General features: G+C 37.0%; 3 long non-coding RNA genes across 4 annotated transcripts in view; 2 read left to right on the top strand and 1 right to left on the bottom strand.

Moving 5' to 3' along the window:
• The first annotated feature begins 539 nt into the window (after nucleotides 1-539).
• LOC129651588 (uncharacterized) lies at nucleotides 540-7,352 on the top strand. Its single transcript, XR_008714221.1, has 3 exons — nucleotides 540-625; nucleotides 2,099-2,236; nucleotides 7,255-7,352. It is a non-coding gene; the product is annotated as an uncharacterized LOC129651588 (long non-coding RNA).
• Nucleotides 7,353-9,972: 2,620 nt separating this feature from the next.
• On the bottom strand, nucleotides 9,973-24,831 carry LOC129650189 (uncharacterized). Its single transcript, XR_008713666.1, has 3 exons — nucleotides 24,483-24,831; nucleotides 21,439-21,538; nucleotides 9,973-10,713 (listed from the first exon to the last, which is right to left on the bottom strand). It is a non-coding gene; the product is annotated as an uncharacterized LOC129650189 (long non-coding RNA).
• The window catches only part of LOC129650190 (uncharacterized), a 43,748-nt gene continuing 41,847 nt past the window's right edge, over nucleotides 23,336-25,236 (top strand). For both annotated transcript variants that reach the window (XR_008713667.1, XR_008713668.1), the window contains exons 1-2: nucleotides 23,336-24,526; nucleotides 24,839-24,941. This is a non-coding gene — a long non-coding RNA (uncharacterized LOC129650190). The remainder of the gene's footprint in view (nucleotides 24,527-24,838; nucleotides 24,942-25,236) is intronic.

The raw sequence follows: 25,236 nt of genomic DNA, 5'->3' as shown, positions 1-25,236 counted from the left end.
GGACTGCAGCCTACCAGGCTCCTCCATCCATGGGATTTTCCAGGCAAGAGAATTGGAGTGGGTTGCCATTGCCTTCTCCAACAGAACTATGAGGAAACAAATTTCTGTTGCTAAGCCACCCAGTCTTTGGTATTTTGTTTTGGCCCTCCTAGCAAACTAACACGCCATGTCAAGATGATGAAACCCAAAGCTTGATTATAATGTTCTCCCTCTTTTTTTTAATTGAAAAAAATCTCTCTAAATTTATTTAAATAATTCCATCTTTTGAGCTCTTCATGAACATTAAGATCAACTGGCTGGCAAATTCCTAATACAGCCATTGAAATGCTGAAAGATAGCAGCTTTTTATTTAGACTTAAGACTTATTTAGACTTAAGCTTTTTGTTTAGACTTAAGAAAACTGGTCCTCCATAGATTAAAATATTTTATATTAATTTGATAGTATATGCTATGATATTAAACCCTGATCATTTGTTTTTCTCTTTGTGTGTGTGGGGGTGGTTTCTCAAGTTTCTCCAAGACAAGGCACCAAATGGACTGCCCACATGTCACACAACAGAAAACATGTTGAAAGGCCAGCCACTGGATTCTGCTGATTCTGAATTTTCCACAGATTGTCATTTCTGTAGGTACATTTTCCTGATGGTTATTAATTTAATGTTTATTACAGGCTTTACATTTTAATTCCTTCTTCTATCTCAGAATTTTCATGGTTTGATGGTATCCTGGAAGGATACTTCTGTTTAATTAATCTCAGCCTTCCCTGTTAACCTCAAATTTCTCAAGCTATACCTCAGTTTAGAGTATTTGCAACTTTGGGATGAATTTACTTGCTCTGTCTGCAATCAGTGTCAAAAAATCAAACCCATGAGGTGATTACATTATTCTCATCTGAGAGATGAAGAAATAGATTACAGACAGATTAAGTAACTTGGCCAAATACCCATTTAGTAATCACTGAACTATGCTTTTCATGCTTTAAGCAAAACTGGGCTACATCCACAATGGTGTTCTTTAATCCATTGACTTCTGAATTCCAATATTCATTTAAAACTGGTATTGATTTTTCTAAACATCAGCATCTCATTTCAAAACCACTGTTCACAGAAGAGACTGACTAAAAGAGTACTGATCACTGCTGTGGTAGGCTTCATGGAAAAATGGAAAACACACATTTCTGCAGATGCTTAAATAATGCCAAACTTCTCAAGACTTTCTGCAACATAGCCCTAAAATAAGAGGGAAAGAAGTCCTTGCTGTTCTGGATGACTCAACAAAAATAATAGCTCTCACATTTATCATAATGATTCTTTCAGATATTGCATTCTATTCAAATATATGTTTGTGCTAGCTTAAGTGTAAGTTACTTATATATTTATATGGCATTACTTACACTTAAGAGAAATTGTTTTCCATGTTTCCTGGTTGTTGGATAATATACTGTTACAATGACTTTATTACATTTAAAAATGAAGTGGATTAAAACGAGGGAGATTCTGTGGCCCAGAAATACCTTCTGGTATTCCAATAAAAATGTATGTATGGATAGATACATGGACTCAGATTACATACCTATTCTTTTACTGACTTATAAATTATGTTGTAATGATCAGTGAATAAAAATGCCCATAATGTTTCCAAAGAGAGTTTAAAATGGTATACATACATACCATTGCTGGAAATTCAAATGTTGTTTGTACATTTGAATCATGTGACAGGGCTGAAATTTCTCTCCTCCACTGGGCATTATCTTTTACCATCTCTGGCATATACTCATCAAAGGACTCTTTTCATCAAAGAAAGATAAATGACAATGTTGTTCTTAACTTTAACAAAGACATCGTAAACATCATTACTTTTAATTGAGCTAAAGTGCTCAGATACCTCATCATCCCTACAGCAATTCTCCCATTTCACCTCTCAACATTCATTTTAATTGTAGTGATCATGTCATGTGCAGCAACAACCTTGAGAGTGTCTTCTTATAGTTATTGATTGAACTATTTAGCCTTGAAAAAAGTATCTTCTAGATAAGCCAATTTTGTTAAACATCTTTTATCATTGAGAACAAAAAAGGACTAATTCATCTAATCTGAAGGTTGACCCTTCACTGGATGTCTTCATTTCCCTTCTCCGTGAGGAAAATCATCACTGAAGCCAGGATCAGAAAGCACCAGTCCTCTCGTTGCACATCTGGGCTGCAATTTTCCAGATTAAGCTGTAGTTCATCTATATCGTAAGTTTTCAAAGTCCTTTCCTATTTTTTTTAAATGATACTCAAATCAGTGGCTGTTTTTGTTGTTTTGTTTTTTAACTAAAAGTTTCCATTTTTACCACCCCATTGAACACACAAAGGAAATCAGGAGGCATATTGTTTAAGGAGAGTGTTCCTGGTAAATGATGCAGTGGCTGCTGGGTCATTCATGTCAAGTGATGTCCTTGATGCAGGTTACCACTCCCCAGGTTCTATACGGGCACCTTTTTCAGCTTGACTGCCTCTTTTTGATCCAAAATAGATGTAGCCATGCCTACAACATGAGCTCTATCAAATATTCTCTAGTTACATGAGCTTCATCTTTTAAAGTATTTTTGAAAATGACCTTGAAGTTAACTTTGAAAGATATTTTGTCTATGTGTATTTTTATTGAATTGCTCCTCACAAAGTCTTCTATTTTTTATCTAGAAAAATTTCTAGTGATTATTCTCAAAATTGTGTTGGCTGGGATTTAAATTATACTATGAAAGTGATATCAATCAGACCTTCTCATGTCAAAGTTTTCTAGGTTTTAGGTTTGTTATTCCTCTATAGTAAATATCTCATATTTTAAATAAATATTAAAATATATTTCATTTTGCTGGTGCTTACCACTTACCAGGGTAATATTATGATATTTTTAGAATGGCATACTTATTGTGAATGTGAAGAAACATCCCATGACAACTGTCAATGCCTTCAGATTTTTCAAATTTTTAAAATAATCATGTATAAATTCATAGCTTTAAAGCTTCTGATTAGAACTTTCTATTTAAGCCAGTACTTCATTCACTCAATTCAAAATATAATTTAAAATTACTACCTTTAAAAGATAATCCAAAATGATACTATAATAATAAAAACTAACTTTGGGGGTTATTTTATGATATTATGGTACTAACTATAGTGGAAATCATCTGAGAAGGCGATGGCACCCCACTCCAGTACTCTTGCCTAGAAAATCCCATGGACGGAGGAGCCTGGTAGGCTGCAGTCCATGGGGTCGCGAAGAGTTGGGCACGACTGAGCGACTTCACTTTCACTTTTCACTTCTCACTTTCATGCATTGGAGAAGGAAATGGCAACCCACTCCAGTGTTCTTGCCTGGAGAATCCCAGGGACTGTAGAGTCTGTTGGGCTGCCGTCTATGGGGTTGCACAGAGTCGGACACGACTGAAGCAACTTAGCAGCAGCAGCATAGTGGAAATCATAGCTAAATGTAACTGTGTTAATATGAATCTATCCAGATCATAGATTAAAATACTTTCTGCTTGTTATTGTATTTCCCAATTGCTTGTTTGTAACTTTCCCAATTGCTCGTTTGTTAGTGGCAGATAGTCCACATTACCTCCAGAGATACAAGTTTTTTTTATTTGTTCATTTTGTTTTGTTTTTAATAGCAGCTTTTAAAATACCTCTGTGTTCATTTACTTGACCTTCCAATCAGGACTTTGAGGAAAGTTAAGTGTTAGGTCTGTGTCAGTAGAATTAGGAAAAGAGAAAGATCTAAGGATTCTGTCTCAGAAGATCATGGAGCCTGGTGGTGAAAGGGCTATAGGAGAATGGGAAGAAGCTAAATTTGGGATAAGCTCAGCCCATGGAGAATCATGTGGAGAGTTTCAGGACCAGCATTAGGAAACTTGCCAACATTCAGTTTCAAGAAGCCATCAATATGGTCTGCCAATTTCTATAGCTCATCCATGGCCCTTGGAGGAAGTCAGTGGTTTCAACCCTGTGGGCTGCGCAGTTCTCATTCACAGAAGCCGGCATACTGATGGATCATCAAGCAGAAAGCAGTTTACCTACTCTGAAATTTTGCTGAGTTGCTTAATCTGCCCCTATTGATACACCTCTCTTTTTTAGAGTTTGGGTAATGCTTAAGCCCCCTCAAAATAGAGACAGAGATCTTTAACAACCAAGGAAACAGACATGGATATATATGGCAGGAGTCTTTAAATTCATGAAAGTCGTCTTCATTACATAAAGCACTACACTACACATCTTCATTTTACTGAATGCAGTCATGGCAGGAAGAGCCAATGATGGGCTGAGTGTGTGTAATCAAAGGCCAGAAAGCAGAGGAATGGATTTTAGGTTATTACACTAATCTGTAAAATAAAGAGAAAGCCTAAATAGACTGCCAGTGAGAATTATTTTTAAATTTCCATGTTGCAACTTATTTGGACAGACAAAAATCATTCTTGAGGGCCAGTGACATTAGGAAAGCCTGCTCTTGTCACAGAAGCATTCCCAATTGGTTATGTAAGTGTCATGCTGGGTTTCTAATTATCACAAAAGTACTAGATTTCCTATTTAGTCCCAGTATAGTTAAAGCATGCTGTTCTTTGGGCTTTAGTGAAAAGAAAAAAAAAAAAAGATTGGCTGACATGGAATACACATTCTGCTGATTCTTGTGTGTGTCCGTGTGCTATAAACCTCTCAAAGATTTTAACAACACAGCAGTAAAACCAAAAAAAAAAAATGAAGTCTTCATCCTAACTCTGCAGTGCAATTAATGTTCTAAGTACATACACTATGCTGATTCACTGAGTTGCCTGAGAGTGTAATGCCAGGAAATACGCAGGCTCCAATTTACGAATGATCACTCAGTTCCATGTCATTAGTACTATTTTAGAGAATAACTAATAAGTAAAGAAACTATATTTATAAGTTTTCTGAGGAAAAAATATAGATTAATGGAAAGTGGGTTGTTTCTGTAACAAGTCAAAATCTTTTAACATTAAAATAAATCTCATTTGAAAATGAATCTTATTGGCACAGGGTTAATGACTGAGGATAAAAAAATAAATGGATCACATGATTTTCCAGTTCATAAGTTGTGAAGTCAGCCTTCTTGTTTCTGAACCCGGGGTATCCACTGAATTTGATTCATTTAGGTCCCTGCTTATATTAATTCTATCTATATTTTACTGTCCTATTAAAATGCCATTTCCACCAAAGAGGCTTCCTGGATGCTCCTGCCTGTAATTAGTCACTCTCTCCTCTGTATTCTTTATAGAATAAGATTTGGTATCTATCACATAGCACATGACTTTCTATTTCACATTTTACTTGTTTATATGTATGGCTGAATTGTTTACCAGAGGGCAAGGGTCTTGAGGACAGGGGACAACACATCACCCAGTTTAGTGTCCTCTAGACACAAATGACAGAAGACATTGTTTTGTAAAGGGCCTGATGGTAAACATTTTAGGGCTTGGGGGCCTCACGTGGTCTCTGTCTCAAAACTCCATTTTTAACAACCATTTAAAAATGTACAAAACATGTTTAGCTTGTGAGTTGTACAAAAACAAGTTGAGTATTAGATTTGGCCCTCAAATTATAGTCTTTCAACTCTTACTTCAGAGTATTTAGCAATGCATATGATAGAACATAAATGAATGCTGGTAAAGGGAATGTATAATAATAATACAAAATAATAAGTATTAAGTAAAATCCTGGATTATTCAACAAAGTCCTCATTCCGATCAATGTGGAAAAAGAACAAAAAACATTTTCACTGCCATTAAACAAATTTAACAGGTCCTCTTCTTTCCCCCAGAAACTGATCAGTCATAAATAGAATTGATATTTTTTACTGCTAACATTTAGTTACTTGTTATTCTTTGAGGATATGTGGTATGACAGATATTCAGAAATCCATACTCCACATGTGCATAAGCTCCATAAGACAGCAAAACAATTTTAAGATATTATAAAATAGTCTTGTAAAGGAACACAGCTTACATTCTGTGAGTTCTTAAATTATGAATCCATCACTAAATATTTATTGAGTCATTCCTCCCATGGGAGGGAAGCTTTATAAATGCTTCTGCTTTGAATGTAGAAAGCCATAGAGTTAGCCACTCCTTGCCTAACAATGAGAGAGAGCCAGATAATCTAAGAAATAGTAACTGCGTTTGTGTGTTTTACTTGTTTTTTAACTGGAAGATAATTGCTTTACAATAGTAACTTCTTTTGAAAAGCTTTTTCTTAGCAGAAACCTAAGGTCATAACACAGTAAAGGGAACTGAATTCTAAAGAAGGACAAGTTCTTCTGAGACACACAGGGAATATGCAATTTCACCTTTAGAAGAACAGAGTGAGTAGAGATGGCTCCACAGAGGTGGGTGAGAAGAAATCAGTGAAAATAATGAAATTTTAAGGGCCAAGTATGGGTTAGTGTATCTGTTTAGAGTACCTGAGAGCTCCAAACACACATTTTGCTCAGCTTTACTTCAAAGGCCCCCACTGAGCACTGTTGAGAAATACTAGAGGTGGTGCTGGAGATGGGCAAGAGCCTGCTCAGTGGCTCCAAAAACAGAAAGTGACTGTCTATCGTTGAGGTAGACGCATCTTCCCAGGATCTTTATCTCATAAGAAGTAAAAGCCTTCTGGGAAAGAAGTAGGAAACCCTGTTGTCTGAGGGCCATTATGGAGGAGGGATTCTCTGCATCTTAGGGAGGGATAGTAAGCCCTACTGTTTGCACCGGAATCAAACCAAGATCTATTGTTTCCAGTAAAGGCCTGCTTCTGAAGGAGAGGCAAGAACACCTCTTGCATCAATAATTACTGCAACAATACAAAGCAGATTGCTTCTAGTGCTAAGGGAAGGAGTTAGACTCTTTCAGAGATACAAGGGTGACTTTGGTTGCCTTGACAATCAAGAGGCAAGATCACTGAGGAAGCTCCACCTCCAGGACTTGCCTCAAATTCAAACTAGAACAGATAACAGAGAGGCCTACCCAGCTGCTATGGTGAGTCTAGCCCTGACTAGCCACTAACAGTTCTCTTCATGGGGAAGAAGTGAGAGGAATGAGAGAACAGACTGGCTAACTATGGCCTTTTGGCCAGTTCTACCAAGCAGCCCGTTTTTGCAAGGCCTGTGAGCTAAGAATGGATTGTACATTTTTAAAGGTTTATAAAATAAAATCAACAAAGAATATGAGACAGAGATCATATAGTAGTCTAAACAGCCAAACTGTTTACTGTCTTTACAGGAAAAGTTTGCCAACCCCTAGATAAGAACATGGAAAGAGACTCTTCCGTTGCCCAGTTGTGCAAAAACTTCCAAATATGAACGTGGAGCAGGAACACCTCTGCGGCACATCAGTAAGTACTATAAGTAGGGAAACCACTGGAGGAATTTGACGCTTATGATGCATATGAGCGTAATGGTAGGACACAAAAATCTATGCCTTGTGTATCAGCTCACCTGGCTCAGCTACTCCCTAGACTGACACCTTCATATTAACAGCCTGGCAGAAGAAGAGGCACATCCATTCCCAGGTTTAAAAAGGATTTACTTTAGCATCTTTTTCTCTTCTACATACAATTTCCATATTTCAATTAAAAAATATAATAAGGCCAGGTCATAAGCTATAATTTTGATTAAAAACTATTCATTTTTGGAAAGTATTTTTAAGATGAGATTAACATTTAAATCAGTAGACTTTGGATAAACTAGATTGTATAATGTAGGTAGTCCTTATCTAATCAGTTAAAGGCATTAAAAACTTAAAAGACTGATACCCCTCTCCCCAAGAGGAAAGGGAATTCATCCAAATGCATTAGTTTGCTTTTATCTTTATTAAATTCTATTATTTCCTTTTCTAAGTTGTATTTCCTAAATTCAGTTCCTAACTTCTTAATTTGATTTAATTTATTTTGATTCTGTCTTGTGTACTTATAAATTTCTTCTGTAAGTACTGCTGTATCTCATAGTTCTGACATGTTTTCATTGCTTCTAATTTCTAGATATTCTGCATTTTTAAGTTTTATTTTTTCTTTGACTCTAGTGATATAACAAAAGTATGGAATATCAAGATTGTTGGATTTCTTTTGTGTGTTTGTATCTAGTTTTTGTTATTGTTAGTTTTTTTTTTTTAACCATTGTCCAATAAAACTAGACAGAGTAGACATTAAAAGTTGGCATTAACTTCTAAAAATTTGATGAGGTTTATTTATGATATAATAAATGGTCATTTTTGGTTTTGATACTGTGTAGCATAAGCCCTAGAAAAGCAGTCTTATTCTTGTTTTTAGAGGATAGATTTTGATGCATATTTTTATCCCCAAACATTTGTTTCTTAATGGAGACAAAAAAGTAAGTGCATTTATTATTCTCCCAGCATTTTCATCATACTTAGCACTTTCCAATCATTGCTAGGCTTGTTGTGTGTTCCTCTATATTTTAAGATTTATAGAGTTGTATTTTCTTTTGTAATTACAGCTGGTATTTGGCTTTGGTCCTTTTGTACTAGGGCTTTATTGTTTCTGAGCTCTTTATTTTGATTTATCTCTTAATTATTTAGATTTTGTGAATAGTAATTCTTCTTGTGAAACATTCATAAATTCCATATTTCCTGAATCTTGATATGTCCCTTGCCTTTATACATGAAGAAAAGGAATTTGGTTCATTTTAAGACTACTGGGTCACACTATTTTTTTTATTACAACAGTTTGTAGGCTTTTTTTTTTTTTTTTTTAACAATATTCTACCCTTAAGTATTGCCTTGGAGAAGTCTGAGATCACTCAGATTTTTCTTTTTTAATTCCACTCTCCCTGTTTTCAGTTCAGCTCAGTCGCTCAGTCTTGTCTGACTCTTTGAGACCCCATGGACTACAGCATGTCAGGCTTCCCTGTCCATCACCAATTCCCAGAGCTTACTCAAACTCATGTCCATTGAGTTGGTGATGCCATCCAACCATCTCATCCTCTGTCTCCCTGTTTTAGGACCTTAAAAAAATTATTTGATATTCAAAGGAGTTATTGTCATCCTTGAAGTCTGGTAACTTCATCAAAACTGTATTCAGTGTTGACTATTCTGTACTAGATTTTTCTGGGACACAGTGTTCATTTCCTTCTGTTATATCTTAGCATACTTTTACATCTCATTTAGTCATTTGGCTCTACTCTGGCTTCTATTTCTATCACTCCTTCTAATCACCTTGATCTTTATGTTTTAAAATTTATCTTGTTATTCTGACACTTATTCTTTATGTCCTTGATTTTATTTCTCAGTATCTGTTTATCATGAGCACTTCTAATCGTGAGAAGCCAAGAAACTATTAGGGTATTATTGAGACATGGAATGTGTTTTCAATCCTGTTCTTTACTACATCCTATTTTCTTTGGACTAAATTGATATTGCAAGTGCCTCCATGTGCTCGTTCCTCAAAATCAGTGCTGTGAGGTCATGTGACGAGTCCCTGGGCATTTATTAGGTTTTCAGTCGGTTGGCCATAATTGGGAATGGCTGAATTCACATGATACGAGTCTAATGATTTCTATGATCTTAAATGACTTAGGGAGGAGACTTCTCCCTCTGCAGTAGCATTAGGAAGTGAAAGAAAGAATAAGTTTGAACAATGCTTAGGAAATTAAATCAAAGTACATTAAGATTCATAATAAGCAAAAAGTACCCAGAGACTTACTGAACTATTTGCTGCAATACTATACAGGCAGCGGGTACTTAGCATGTCAGATTCACTTAGATAAAATGCTAAGATGGAAGGCTTGATTCTCAAAATGCTACAAAAACATTGTAGTTGAAAGTGTTGACATAAGTTTTTTATTAAAAATGTGTGAATAAATACAGTATCAGTAATAAGTCAATGATTTTACAAATTTATGATATGGGGAGAAATCATTCCTGTTTATTTTTAGATTTTCAAGTTCATGATTGCTGCTGCTAAGTCGCTTCAGTCGTGTCCAACTCTATGCGGCCCCATAGACGGCAGCCCACCAGGCTCCACCATCCCTGGGATTCTCCAGGCAGGAACACTGGAGTGGGTTGCCATTTCCTTCTCCAATGCATGAAAGTGAAAAGTGAAAGTGAAGTCGCTCAGTCGTGTCCGACTCTTAGCGACCCCATGGATTGCAGCCTACCAGCCTCCTCCATCCATGGGATTTTCCAGGCAAGAGTACTGGAGTGGGGTGCCATTGCCAAAACACAGTTCACTTAATGAAAAACTTGCAGACTGACATAATTTTGAAAAGAAATAAAGTACTAAAGGGATATCAAAGATATTTTAATATTTATTTTTTAGTAATATAAATTTTGTTTAGGGTACTAAAATGGTGTGTGAACTAATTTCATTAGATAAGGTAAGTAAAAGCAGCTTTGCACTTCAACACTATGTATAAATGCTGTGGTAGGAGTCCTATAAATGTTGCCTGACTTCAATTCTTCCTCTCCACTCTGGACTTCTTTCCTTATTTTTCCTATTCTTTTCAAAATTCAAACACAGATAAATACACTATCAGTAATAAGTTAAAGATTTTACACATTTATGTCCAGTCTGCCTTTCTAGAATGTAAGACTGAGATTTCCATGGGCTGAAGACTAACTGTGATGCTTGGCTGGGCAGCAGACCAAGGTGTTTCAAATCTAGGGTTTCTTGAGATCTCACAATGATCTTGGAACCATTTTCTTCTGGAAACTGTTGTATAATCTCTGGTGAATGAAGCAAAAGAACATTGTTAATCTCAATATTTGTAGCAATCCCCTGCAAATTCCAAGTCAGAATTTTCATTTCTCCCCATGCTTCTCTGAGTAGCCAGGGTAAGACAGGAGAGTAAATAGGAACTCAGAACCCCTAAGGAGAACAGCAGGTAGGGCAGGCTCATAAAACAGAGGCCACCCCACCATATGTGGTCATCTGGCAGCCCCATGAATCAGTCGCACAAAGACAAGCACCTTTGATCTACTTGAAAGGCTCAAGATGTGAATATAAACTTGAGTGACCTTTGAACTTTTCAGCTTGCGCAGCCTGCCCTTGTTCCTTGAATACTTTTTTCTCTAAAACTCCATACCACTTCAGATGAATCTGTGTGACTTTGTGATTTGCCTATCTCCACTCCGGTCTATTCAGCAGCATCCAAGTGTGCATTTTCGTTTCTTAAAAATGATTCTACAAACTGATTTCAGAAAGGAAATGTTGCTCAGTTGTGTCTGACTCTGCAACCCCATGAACTGTAGCTGGCCAGGCTCCTCTGCCCATGGGGATTCTCCAGGCAAGGATATTGGAGTGGGTTGCCATGCCCTCCTCCAGGGGGTCTTCTCAACCCAGGAATCAAACCTGGGTCTCCTGCATCACAGGCGGATTCTTTACTGTCTGAGCCACCAGGAAAGCAAGGAAAGCTCTGTAGAATGCCTTCTTATTAGCCTCTTAATTGCTCTCCCTGCTGCTTTCTGCTCCCATGCCCCTTCCATGGATCCTCAACACAGCAGCCAGAGTGATTGCCTCAAGAGCACTCTAAGCATGTCTCTCCTCTGCTGAGTTTCTCTGGGGTTTTCAGAGCAAACACGTGGCCTCCAAGACTTTACACCTCCAAGACTTTACATAGACTCAGCCTTTTCTACCTAAATCTTCTATTTCTCTCTCCTTCAGACACCCTTTCCTTGTTATCCCAGTCTCCTCAAGGTTTCTCAGCAGCTCCAGGCACATTTGCTTCTTTTAAATAGCAAATCTTCTCCTCAGACAATCCTGTTTTGCTTTATATGGAGCTTCCCTGGTAGCTCAGTCGGTAAAGAATCCACCTGCAATGCAAGAGACCCGGATTCAATTCCTGGGTCGGGAAGATTCCCCTGGAGAAGAAATTGTAACCCACTCCAGTATTCTTACCTGGGAAATCTCATGGACAGAGGAGCCTGCTGGACTACAGTCCATGGGGTCCCAAGAGTCAGACATGATTGAGCAAGAAAACCACCATTATCCTTGTGGGCATACATATACACACACAGACATATTATATACATATATTCACTGATACATCCATAAAGAAATACATGTGTATTTAAAATCTCTCAAATTCTATCTTTGCAGGATTTTTTTTTTTTTTTCCCCTGAGTGGTTCACTGACGAATCATCTTCTAGAACAGTCACAGGGCACATAACAGGTGCTCAATGAAATATATTGAATCAGTAAAAATATGAGTACATATTCTTAAAATATACTCTACAACTGGCAAATTGTTTTAAATTAGAAGAAGAAATGAAAAGAGCAGAAGTGGTTTCTAGATACCTGTAGCTGCTGGGTGTGCTTTGCAGTCTGTTTTTATGCTATAGTTTGCCACTTGTCTGACATTGGTTTCCTGACATAAATGTCTGTCATTAGGGGTGGCTTCTTCATTCTCAGATAACTGACCATGTTTATTAGGATAGTTAAATCTCTCCTCAAGAGAATTGGATCTTCTATCCCTATTAGAGATCAGTCTATGAGGTGAACATTTCTGCCAACTCTTTTCATATACTTTCTCCTTGTTCTTGTTTTCTTCCTCAGTACCATCATCAAGCCAGCAGTATGTTATCCCTTTTTTTTTTTCTTCCAACTTCTTCATGCTGAGACTAGTTTTGTTTAAAAAATTCTCAAATTATCTGTATTTTGTATTACTCTCTTAAGAGTTTAAGTTCATGCTAGACCATTTCTGGAATCTTCAAGCTGAAGCATTCATCCAGAACTTATCATTTTAAAACTTGTATTTGGTCAACAAGACTTGTCAAAGATGAACTATGATAGAATTGACTCTGATTGTATCAAACTTAAAGGCTCTGTTTGCAATCATGCAGATAATTTAGAAAGTGCCATCTTCCAAGATTTTGATATTAATTCTAAAGTCAATTGAAGTCAGAAATGTCTCTTTCAAAACCTCAGGTTTTTAAAATAACTGATTAAAAATTCTGGAAAGCAAAATAAAACAAACACAAGGTAGAAGTGACATGACATATGTTTCTTTCTAATCAAATCAGAAAAGGCATTTCCTATGTTTCTGATTTGTGAACCTTTATCTACATGTTATTATAGGAAGTTGAAGCAATCACCAGAAATGAAGTATATGCTGCTGCTGCTGCTGCTAAGTTGCATCAGTCATGTCTGACTCTGTGTGACCCCATAGATGGCAGCCCACCAGACTCCCCCATCCCTGGGATTCTCCAGGCAAGAACACTGGAGTGGGTTGCCATTTCCTTCTTCAATGCATGAAAGTGAAAAGTGAAAGTGAAGTTGTTCAGTCGTGTCTGACTCTTAGTGACCCCATGGACTGCAGCCTACCAGGCTCCTCCATCCATGGGATTTTCCAGGCTAGAGTACTGGAGTGGGTCGCCATTTCCTTCTCCAGAAGTATATGAAATTTTCATAATTAAATCAAGACTTAAGATACCAGTACGTGTTAGTTAGTACACATCCAAGACCTTGCCTCACAGTTTGCTGGAGAGAGGACATGACCCTAATGGGGCGCAGTGGAATGTGTGTGTGTGTGTGTGCTGGGGAGGAGGGTTGTCATGCAAAATTGAAAGAGTATCCAACATATTAATATATTCAGTGATCTATAACATATAGGATATGTGGTTATGTAACATGAGCAGGGGCTCATGTTACTTAACTCCTGTTTCTAAAATAAAGCATATTTGGTTTACATGGCCAACTTCCTCTATGTTATGTACAACCTAGGGAAGGAATTCTTGTGACAAATAAACAAAGTCAATGCTTACATGGATATAATGTGAACAAAGGAGGAAAATTAATTTCTATCTTAAATTATAATAAATTAATTGGTATTGTAAACAAATCATAGTCAATAAATAAAATACATAATTTATACCTTTAAATTCAAATTAAAATTATCCTTTAAAATTGCATTGATTTTATTTATTTTGTGGTTATGATATTTTGAACTTTCAAGAATTCAAAAAATTCAAGAAGAGCATTTTGGTACTTATTTCTTTATTTAAAATTTTTTTTTATTTTAAATTTTTATTTATTGAAGTAGAGTTGATTTACAATATTATATTAGTTTCAGGTATAGAGCAGATCAATTCAGATATGTGTGTGTGTGTATTATATATATATATATTGTTCAGATTGTCTTCCCTTATAGATTATTACAACATATTGTGTACAGTTCCTTGTGCTATACAGTAGATTCTTGTTGGTTATCTATTTTATATACAGTAACATACATATCAGAGAAGGCAATGGCACCCCACTCCAGTACTCTTGCCTGGAAAATCCCATGGACAGAGGAACCTGGTAGGCTGCAGTCCATGAGGTAGCTAAGAGTAGGACACGACTGTGCGACTTCACTTTCACTTTTCAGTTTCATGCATTGGAGAAGGAAATGGCAACCTACTCCAGTGTTCTTGCCTAGAGAACCCCAGGGACAGAGGAGCCTGGTGGGTCTATGGGGTTACACAGAGTCGGATACAACTGAAGCAACTTAGCAGCAGTAGCAGCAGCAGCAACATACATATATTCATCTCAATCTCCTAATTTATCCATCCTCCCATTCCGTTTCCCCTTTGGTAACCATATGTTTGTTTTACATGTCTGTGGGTCTCTTTCTCTATCAGATATAAGTTCATTTGAATCTTTTTCTGTGTTTTAGATTCCACATATAAGTGATATCATATGATATTTATCTTTATTTTGCTTACTTCATTTAGTATGGTAATCTCTAGCTTTATCATGTTGTTACAAATGGCATTATTCCATTCTTTTTTATGGCTGAGTAATATTCCATTGTTTGTATATGTGTGTATACATATATGTGTATGTATACATACATACGTACCACATCTTTATCCATTCATTAATTGGTGGACATTTAGTTTGTTTCCATGTCTTGGCTATTGTAAATAGTGGTTCAGTGAACACTGGGGTGCATGCATCTTTTTGAATTATGGTTTTCTTTGGATATATGCCCAGGAGTAGGATTGCTGGGTCGTATGGTAGTTCTATTTTTAGTTTTTTGAGGAACCTCTATACTGTTCTCCGTAGTGGCTGTACCAACTTACATTCTTAGCAACAGTGTAGAAGACCTCCCTTTTCTCCACATCCTCTCCAGCATTTATTGTTTGTAGACTTGTTGATGATGGCCATTCTGACTGGTGTGAGGTGATACCTCATTGTAGTTTTGATTTGCATTTCTCTGTGCATTAGTCGCTCAGTTGTGTCCAACTCTTTGTGACCCCATGGACTGTGTAGCCCATCAGGTTCCTCTGGCCATGGAATTCTCTAGGCAAAAATACTGGAGTGGGTTGCTATGCCCTTCTCTAGGGGATCTTCCTGACCTAAGGATTGAACCCTGGTCTCCTGTATTGCTGGCAGCTTCTTTACCATCTGAGCCACCAGGGAAGCATTTCTCTAATACTTAGTAGTGTTGAGCATCTTTTCCTGTGCCTTTTGGCCATTTGTATGTTTTATTTGGAGAAAGAGAAACATCTATTTAGGTCTCTTCTCATTTTTTTGCTTGGTTGTTTTATGACATAGAACTGCATGAGTTGTTTGTATACTTTGGAGATTAATCCCTTGTTGGTCACTTTGTTTGCAAATACTTTCTCCCATTCTGTAGATTTTCTTTTCCTTTGTTTATAGTTTCCTTTGCTATGCAAAAGCTTTTAAGTTTAATTAGGTCCCATTTGTTTGTTTCTATTTCCATTACTCTAGGAGACAGATTGAAAAAGATATTGTTGTGATTTGGGTCAAAGAGTGTTCTGCTTATATTTTACTCTAGGAGTTTTATATAATCTGCTCATGCATTTAGGTCTTTAATCCATATTGAGTTTATTTTTGTATGGTGTCAGAGGATGTTCTAATTTCATTCTTTAACATGGAGCTATCCAGTTTTCTCAGCACCACTTACTGAAGAGACTTTATTTCTACAGTATATTCTAGCCCTCTGGCATTTATGTTTATTGAAGGAAGATACTGGATTTTTAAGAACGACTAACATAGATAATTATTCTGCATAACACATTGAAAGGAAACTCATGCAAGAAAAAAATGAGGAAAGTTGTGCAAGAAGAAATATGGCAGATTTATGCAAGTCATCAATCCAGAAAAGATTTACTTAACATCTACTGTGTATCAGACACCATTTTGATATTAGTTATGACTACATTCAGTTTTAAATAGTGATGAATAACATAGAGAGTTTACATGATGAAGAACAAAAGGTGAAAATTGCTTTGAGCCATAGATTTGGGATTATAAACTATGTTTGATCACAACCAGCACCTCTGCTTGTCTGACTCAAATCCAGATCCTAGTTACCATAAATCTCTACAGATATAGACTTTCTGTGTTATCCCTACAAATCATCAAAATGTGAATATTATATATAGCTGTGAGAGGCTACTAAATAAAGTTGGAAGACTCGCAAGTAAGGATGTTTTAATTCCTGACGACATGACTCAATTTTGACATCTGTGAGCATTGTAAAGAGACTGGTGTGTTTTTGGTGAATAAATAAGGCAGCCAGTTTAGATCTCATCTCAAGAGTAGTGTATTTGTTATAATCATTAAACAGGCATAGACTGCCCCAAGTCCATAGTCTACATTAGAGTTTACTCTTTGTGCTGTACATTCTACGAATTTGCCTAAGGGTATAATAAAACATGCTTCCAATCATTGTGGTATCATGCAAAGTATTTTCACTGCCATAAAAATCCTCTGTGTTTCATGTATTCTTCCATCTGTCCCCAGATCTCTTAGCAGTCATGAGCTTTTCTCTGACTCCATAAATTTTATTTTTCCAGAATATTACATAGTTGCACTCATATGTATTCTTTTCAGATTGGCTTCTTTCATTTGGCATAGAAGTAAGTTTTCAAATTATTTGAACATCATCAAGGAGCTCAGTTACTAGATTGTATACTAAAGGTATGTTTAGGTTTGTAAGAAACTGCCAAACATTCTTCAGAAGTGGCTGTCCCATTTTCCACTCCCACCAGCAATGAATGAGAGTTCCTGTTGCTCCATTGTTGATGATGTTTTATGTTTCAGCTTACAAGCAGCCATTGTTGAAGACTTTCAGATGTGAACCAGTGTTAATAATAGGAATAAATAGGTTTCTGTGTAGCAAAATAATCCACACTACTTAGAGAAAAATACATATTTATATCAACTGTATTGTAGGTAATAAGCAAATAGGTGGAATTAACAACAGTAAAAACTAGGGGAAACATGCTTGAGGCTTTTCTTGATATTAGTTACTAAAGAAGATGCTAAGAGTAACAAGACTGGAGGTTCACGGATGAAACGTTTTGCTTGGGTCTTATCAGATCATTTACATTAGAATATTATAGACATAGACTATCTGTTTAGTCAGTTTTCAGTTTGATGATTCCATAGAGTCACACCTAAAGAAATTATGTTAAGGGTAAAATAAAGATACTAAGATACTACAAAACTTCCTCATCTGTTGTATTGCATCAGATACTGGTTATCAGTCCATTATTTTATTGTATTTTTTTCCCATTGGTTGAACTTGTTTGGGTAGTGATAGATTTAGGAATGAAGTGACTCACTGAACCGCATTTTCAGCCTCTGCCATTTTAAAAAGGGAACATTTTATAGAGATTCCTTCCCTTCAAAATTTAGACCAGCAATTGCCCAAACTGTCTAGTCAACACAAGGTAGTTTGGGGTACAAAATATTATAATAAAGTCCATTTAAGTTCATCAAGTCTTGAACTAAATTTAGAGTGGACCTATCCATTTTCCAGTGAGTTATAGTATATTTATTACCTACATATAATCTAGGCATTCTGTTTATTGAATTGAGTGAGTTCTTTAGTCCTAAAGAAATATTTGGTGTTTTACTCTTCTTCCTCTCATATCCACTGTATGTTTTTACATATGTCTCTACAGGGAAGCTAACAAGCATAGAAAACTTCTGCATCTTCAAGGAAATACAGTTAATGCATCAGTCAAGGTCAGATCAGTCTCTGCAAGTATTTAAAACAACATGAAGTTAATCTAGCTAAGTGATCAAAGGGCTGGGAGCTATATAAGGGATGGTAGTGAGAAAGTGTAAGTGAAAGTTCACTCAGTCGTGTCCAACTCTTTGTGACCCCATGGACTATATAGTCCATGGAATTCTCCAGGCCAGAATATTGGAGCGTGTAGCCCTTCCCTTCTCCAGGGGAGCTTACCAAACCAGGGATCGAACCCAGGTCTCCTACATTGCAGGTGGATTCTTTACCAGCTGAGTCACAAGGGAAGCTGGTAGTGAGAAAACCCAGAAGTTAAACAAACAAGAAGCCAGTGTCACTTCTTATTGGAAAGGTAAAGAGAAGAGCCAAGTTATCTAGGCTACCTTGGGTTCAAGAATTCCAGGAAGAAAATGGAAATAGACTATGGAGGACACACAGCTATATCCAGAGGCTGCCTGGTGCAAAGGGTATGAGACCGATAGAATATGGCCTTTCATGCTTCTGCTCTCTGGTCTCCCCCTGCTGGCACCCACTGACTGAATCCAGGTGGAACCTAGCATTAATAGGGCCTGTGATAACAACCTGCAGGGATTAACATCCCCGTGAGACAAAAAGGCAAGGATGGAGAAAGGGCAAACCGTCTCAAGAGCAGCATAGCTAACCACTACTTGGAAACCCCATAGATTTTATGCTTTTTCTGTACACATTGGGGCTGGGAAACATTAATTGGCCTGAGTGCTTTCCTTCAACTTTATATTCATCACTTGAATAAATAAAGCAAATGATTCCAGAGATGACAAAACTATCCTTATGGGAGCATTTACTTTGGGGTTTATATTTTGACATTTCTTTAACTTAAAATTCATGAAGTTTATTTCTGTCTCCTTTCTATATTTAGTTGACTGTGGGATTTTGCAGGCTTTTTTAGCATTTTGATAATATTAAAAAAGGAAGCTTTAAAATGATAAAATGTTGTCTAAATACGTATTCCATAATAATTTAATTATCAAAGTAATACAAGGTACTTTACAATAATTTATTCAGTAGATGTAAAAATGTTACTAAATTGGAAGTATAATGTGTGATTCAAGCTACCAATATGCCAATATCCTTTAAAAGATAGTTTGACTCCGGGCCTCCTGCATTATACTGCTTTTCCATAGATGTGGGCACAGACCTAAAGTTTCCTGCCTCCATCTGTTCACTGGGCATTATCATTCGATACACAGAAATAAGGTTTAAATTTTTTAACTAGTTAGTCTTTCCAGACTTTAAATGTTTGATCTTTAAATTTAGTTTTTATTCCAACAAACTGCTCTTTCATGATCATAACACATTTTGGTACCACTGCATATCAGAATAACAAATGGTTCCCCTCTACATTTTTCCAAATCATTTCACTGGTTAATATAATGCAGTGTTTCTCAGAATGGGTCTGGAACATTATCCTTGGGTATGTTTGGTTTACCTATCTTGTATATCCAGGTGTATCACCTTATATGTTGACTACAAAATGTGGCTTTGAGAACTCAAACTAAGGTCCATTTTATGACTTTACAGGGAAACTTCCGAATTGAAATACAGTAAGTCCCCTACATACAAACCTTCAAGTTGTGAACTTTCAAAGATGTGAACATTCCTCTGTGTGCCAGCTGCTGTACTGTACTTTTCAAGGTAATGTACTGTAAGAGTAAATGTTTATTTTTGGTTAGTTTTTGATGCATTATTTGTGTAGAAAGTATCATAAGCCTATTACAGTACAGTACTATATAGCCAATTGTGTTAGTTGGGCACCTAGGTTAACTTAGTTGGACTTAAAAGCAAATTGGACTTATGAACATGCTTTCGAAATGGAGCTCATTCATATGTAGGAGACTTACTGTATATATTAGTATATATCACAGGCTCTCCTAATCGATATATAGACATGAGAACAGATCTATCAACAATACTTAGAAACAAAAACAACTGAAGTGTTTTCAGTTCTAATCAATTTCTTACCTCAGTTATAGTAAAATAAGAAGATTATATTAGACAAGCTGAAATTTAATGAGGTGTATCAAAACTTGTAAAAAGTTAAACAGCATTAATAGGAAGGAGGAAGTCAAGAAAAGGGGAGAATTAAAAAAACAAATGTAATGTGTCCACTGGATTATTAAATGGGCTATACTGGCCAGTAAAACTTCTCCATCCTGGTTGGCATGTGGTCCACATTTATCTTATGTAAGATGACAGAAAAATCTTTCCTTCCTCTGATCACCTGCTGTGTTATTCTGCTCAGGCTGCCTTAGCAAAATATCATAGACGGGTGGCTTAAAATAACAAATTATTTCTCACAATTCCAGTGGCTGAGGAGTCCAAGATCAAGGTGCTGGTAAGGTAAGGTTTCATTTTGAGGATTCTTTTGGTTTGTAAATTGTCTCCATCTTGCTTTGTGTTCACAAGAATTCTCTGTGCATGTGTGGGGAGAGAAAGAGCAAGCTTTCTGGAGTCTTCTCCCTGAGGACCTCACCATTATAACCTCAACAAATCCCCAAAGGTCCCATTTCCAAATACCATCACATTGAAGGGTAGGGCTTCAACATATAAATTTTGGGGGGACACAAACATACGTAAAACTTTATCAGCAAAATTGTGATTATTATTTATTTGAAACTGTGCCCTCACCCCAGATGAACAGGAGTTATAGAGAGAGGTTTTGAGCTGAGATTTTGACATACCAGGAGTTCTGATCAATGAAGGACAAGCCTACAGGCCAGTGTATAGAAAGAAGTTAACAAGATATTGTGGAGACGGCAAGATAACAAGCCAAGCAGGCCATCCAGCTGAATAATCAATTTGAATGGCATGGGCTGAGAAACAGCACCCAAGCAGGAGAAAAGCTGGAAGGACAGAACTACTAAGGACGAAAGTATCCAAAAGGAGGACGGTAGGAAGAGCCTGTGAAAAAGTCTCAGAATCTCAGGAACAAAATCATGGTCATTTTTATGTCAATGAAGATGATAATGTGAGGGCCTATCCCACTGAGACCTGTAGTTGGCTTGCCTTTTGGATTTTACTACATGGAAAAAATGTTTTAGCTTATTTTAATCTGCATGGTAGTACTATGTTTTATTTTAAAATATATATTTAAAATATATATATATATACACATATATATATGTAAATTGACCTTGCACTCCAATACACTTGCATCTTGTTTACTTAAAAAAAAGTAAGTTTTTCTCCCTGAATATGAACAACTCTTGGTAAAACTATTAGAAGTTAGGTTTTTAACAGCAAAGTTAAGGGACAGAGCAAGTAACATGAAGTTCACACTCTGAAAAGTTCTTCTTGGCCTGAGTTCTCCTTCTCCAAGATGTCATCTTGTATTAGTATTAGTTTGCAAAATGCATCCTCCAAATCTCAGTCGCATTGAGCAAACAAATATTCTTTCAATCATAGTCTAAATCTAAGTAGTCTTACTTGGGAGAGATAGCTCTGTTCCACTGTGTCACTGAGGGATTGAGGCTCACTCCTGTCATGCAGTGGCCATCTTCCAGAGCCTCAGAGCTTTGCCTATTTTCTGCAATGACACAAGTTAAGTGAATTATGCAAAAAGTACATTAATATCAGGTCTGGACATGGCATATATAATTTCCACCCATATTCCACTGGAACTCAATTTATGAATTATTCACAAGGTCCCATAAAACTTCAAGGGTGACTGGGAAGTGGAGTCTAAATGCGTGCCTGGGTGGCAAATTTATCAGGGAATGGTGAACACACGTCTTGTCCCTGTTACATCCTTTATCTCATCTCTCTCTATAGCCTCTTCTCCATCGATGAAACAGTTGTGGAAGGGCAGACTGACAACCACAGACATTGCAAAATTTATTTGTAAGTAGTAAGAAGTATCTCATAATTTTTAAAATGTGAATTAATTAGAATCTGGACAGTGTAGTATTTGTGTGTACAAAGGCAATTTCACATGGTTTTGGGCTTCTCCTTGAACGCACCATATGTTCCAGAAACAATAAGTCTGTGTTAAATTGAATTGAGAGAATTGTTGCCAGTAAATTTAAAACAAATTCTTGAATATCCTTAGTATTAGTAGATTTGTTATGACTTGAGAAGCTTGGTTACAGATCCTCATGGTTGTTTATTTGTTTATCATATGAATATCAAGTTTTCTTGTAAGTCCATATTTTATAGATGGGAAACATTTATGAACTTGCTTTAAGAAAGAACTGACAGTGGCCTTTGGAAAAAAGCCTTAGTGCTATCAACCTTTAATAATACAACAGGGATGAGTCTTTCAAACAAATTCTCAATGTGAAAAGTTGGCCATAGTAATAGCTAGTATAAAATGCCTTTACTTTTTATCAGAAGGAAGAAAAGTCTCTTGGCTTAGTTAATCCTAGAACTGAATTTTTCAATATGGTGTCCATTAGCCACATATGGCTTTTAAAATGTAAATTAATTAAAATTAAACAAAAAAGTTTTAGTTTTTCAGTCACTCTAGCCACATGTCAAATGCTCAATAACCACATGTAGCTATGGCTACCATATTGGACAGAATAGACACAGCCTCTCCATCAATTGCTAGATGGATAGCAGTGGTCTTGAGACATACTTTGCCAACTTATATAGCCTGTGAGAGGAAATGCAGAGAACTCAGATCACGGTGAATGTTCAAAACAGGCAAGATATGCTTGCCTGTTACCTATTTCATTTTTTTCATATTCAATAACAAATCAATTTTTTTGTACATAAAAAAAGCTTATTTATTGAGTGTTTGCTTTGATGACTAGAGGCGGATGGCTAGCTCACTGGGGACTTCTTTTTGCTCCTTGTACTAGCATAAAGACTGTTAAATCTATTCAAAAGAAAGCCATCCTCTTTGGTAAGAATGGGCATAATAAATTAAGTACATACCAATCTGACCTATAATATTTAAAATCACAAAATATGTTGGGGTCTGCTCTTTATATAAAAGCCAATCAGAATGACCTCTAAAGCTTTTTCTCCCCCATCTCTGCCCCACTTCTGTCCATCTACCTTTTCATAACCTTTTTTTTTTTTTTTTCCATTCCTAGAACATTCCAGTTTTTTTTTTTTTTTTTTACAAGCTAACAAGTTTGATGTGGCCCTATGTCTTATTCCCTTCCAGGCTTGCAGCTGTTTTGGCAACAGAAGAAAAAAAATCCCCATAACAAATCAAATAAAAGCCCTTTCTGTGAAGAGGAATTGAAAACAGCAGGCCTCAAAGAGGCCTGCACATGAGCTGCCTTGTTCTGGCTTTCAACACAACTCAAATCAGAAACACATTACCATAATCTGAAACAGCCCACTGCTAACACAAGACAGATGGCGGGTAATAACCCATGCATCATTAATAAATAAATTCCAGCATTAAAGGCTTTACAAAGTATGACAACATTATCTGGGCACAATTACTGCCCCTCTCCCACCCCCGACATCATTTCAGTGTGTTATGGGCTATGTTAGGTGTTTTTGTTTTTTTTTTTCTTTTTCCTCCCTCCAACTCCACGGGTCTGAAGGAAGTTTAAATACGGCACAAGTTTTAACCAGATGAAAGCTATCTCAGTGTACAGGACAGGTCTGAAACTCCATAAGGGAAAAATAAAATAGCTGCCAAAGTGTAATAGCTCCCATGTTCTGCTGTTGGATCAGCTCACGGCAATTTACTGCACTGCCCTCCATGGCTGGCCTCACCCGCTCTGGTACGCCTCTGTGCCTGCGTAGCACTACGCACTTCTAGCAAGAATCTTGGCATCAGGTTTGCCACAAAGCTGAAAGATATATGTGTGATCTCTCAGCTTTCCTTTTGCAAATGATACCATCTGTCTCTTCTCCCCCCAGCTCCCCCCAACAACAGGCAAAGAGAAAACAATCTTTGATTAGATTGAAAAAGCTGAAACAGGGGTAGGAGAGAGAGAGGGAATTTTAACTCCATAAATAATATCGGAAATAAAAAAATGCCATTCATCTGATGCCCAAAGATAGCAATTGCTTGACTTTGTTCTGTAGGATAATGTTATCTCAACGTGAGGTGAGAGGTATAGGAAATTCGCAGAGGACTGCAGAGCCTCTTGGGTGATCATCTCTGGGATTCCCCAGGGCTCCACAGCATTTCTACAAAGCCTAGGCTGCCGTTTCCTATGCATACCATTCTGAGCCAAAAAGCAAGCATGGTGCTAGGCATAAATTCTGGAGAAATATAGGCTTTGGGAGACCAATATCAAGTTTGATTCCCCCGTATGAAATTAAGTATTCCTCCTCAACCATTGGCAGTAGAAACGTTTTTGTCAACCATATCAATATTATGTCTTTAATAAAAAAGAGAAACTATTTGATGTTACTTCACTCATTGAGTGAAGAGCTAGGGACTGAAACTATAAGTGCATTTTAAATTGGCTAATCTCAGATGACTAGAAGGCCAAGTGAAAATGTCTCCACAGCATCATCCAATAAGCCAGCTGGCCAGTCACACAGACATGACTTACAATCGCTGAACACGCAGTTGCTTCTGCTCCAGGGCCATTTGTGGGTGAGTGGAGTGGGAGAAAAGAGGAATCTCTCCTTGCAAAGCTGTCCCCTTTCTTTCTTTCAGCTCACGATGAGCTTTCCATCCACTCAGATGAATGCACGTGAAGGCTGCAAAGTCTGCAAGACTTGGCTGATTAGCATCTAAATCCTTTGCCCCTATCTCCTCTTTCCCAAACTTAAATCAATATTTTTATGTGTACATGTGTATCTACTTTCTCTTAATTGACTGTGTGTTAATCTTATTTCCTCCATTAAATTGTGAAATTCCTGAGGGTAAAAACCATGTCTAATCTAGTCTGTAAATTTCCCTTAGCACCCTGTTCAGAATGCCGCGCTCAAGTTAAATGAAATCACGGCTCAGAGAGAAACACCAGGGCGCCCGACACTGCAGGCTCAAAGGAGTCCATGAGTTCCAGGTGAGTCTGTTCCAAGGCAGCTTTTCTTTGAGCTCCCTCCAGCCTTCTCTGGGAACAGCTGCTGAGGGATGGTCAGGAGGAGGTAAGTTAAACTTTAATTGGTTCCTGAGGTATGCAGTTTCCTTCATGATGCACACGTGATGGAGGGAATTTTAAATGGACTCTGACACTGAATCAGTAGACAGAGAATGGAGAAAAAAAATCAAATTGATCAAAAGATTTTAAAAAAATGGCATCTTATATAGAAGTAAGGATTAGTTCCCTCAAAATGTTGGTCTGTTTCCAAATCTATAAT

This window comes from Bubalus kerabau, chromosome 4, assembly GCF_029407905.1.
Source record: "Bubalus kerabau isolate K-KA32 ecotype Philippines breed swamp buffalo chromosome 4, PCC_UOA_SB_1v2, whole genome shotgun sequence".
NCBI classification, from domain to species: Eukaryota; Metazoa; Chordata; class Mammalia; order Artiodactyla; family Bovidae; genus Bubalus; species Bubalus kerabau.
This window is presented reverse-complemented; position numbering and strand designations above follow the sequence as displayed.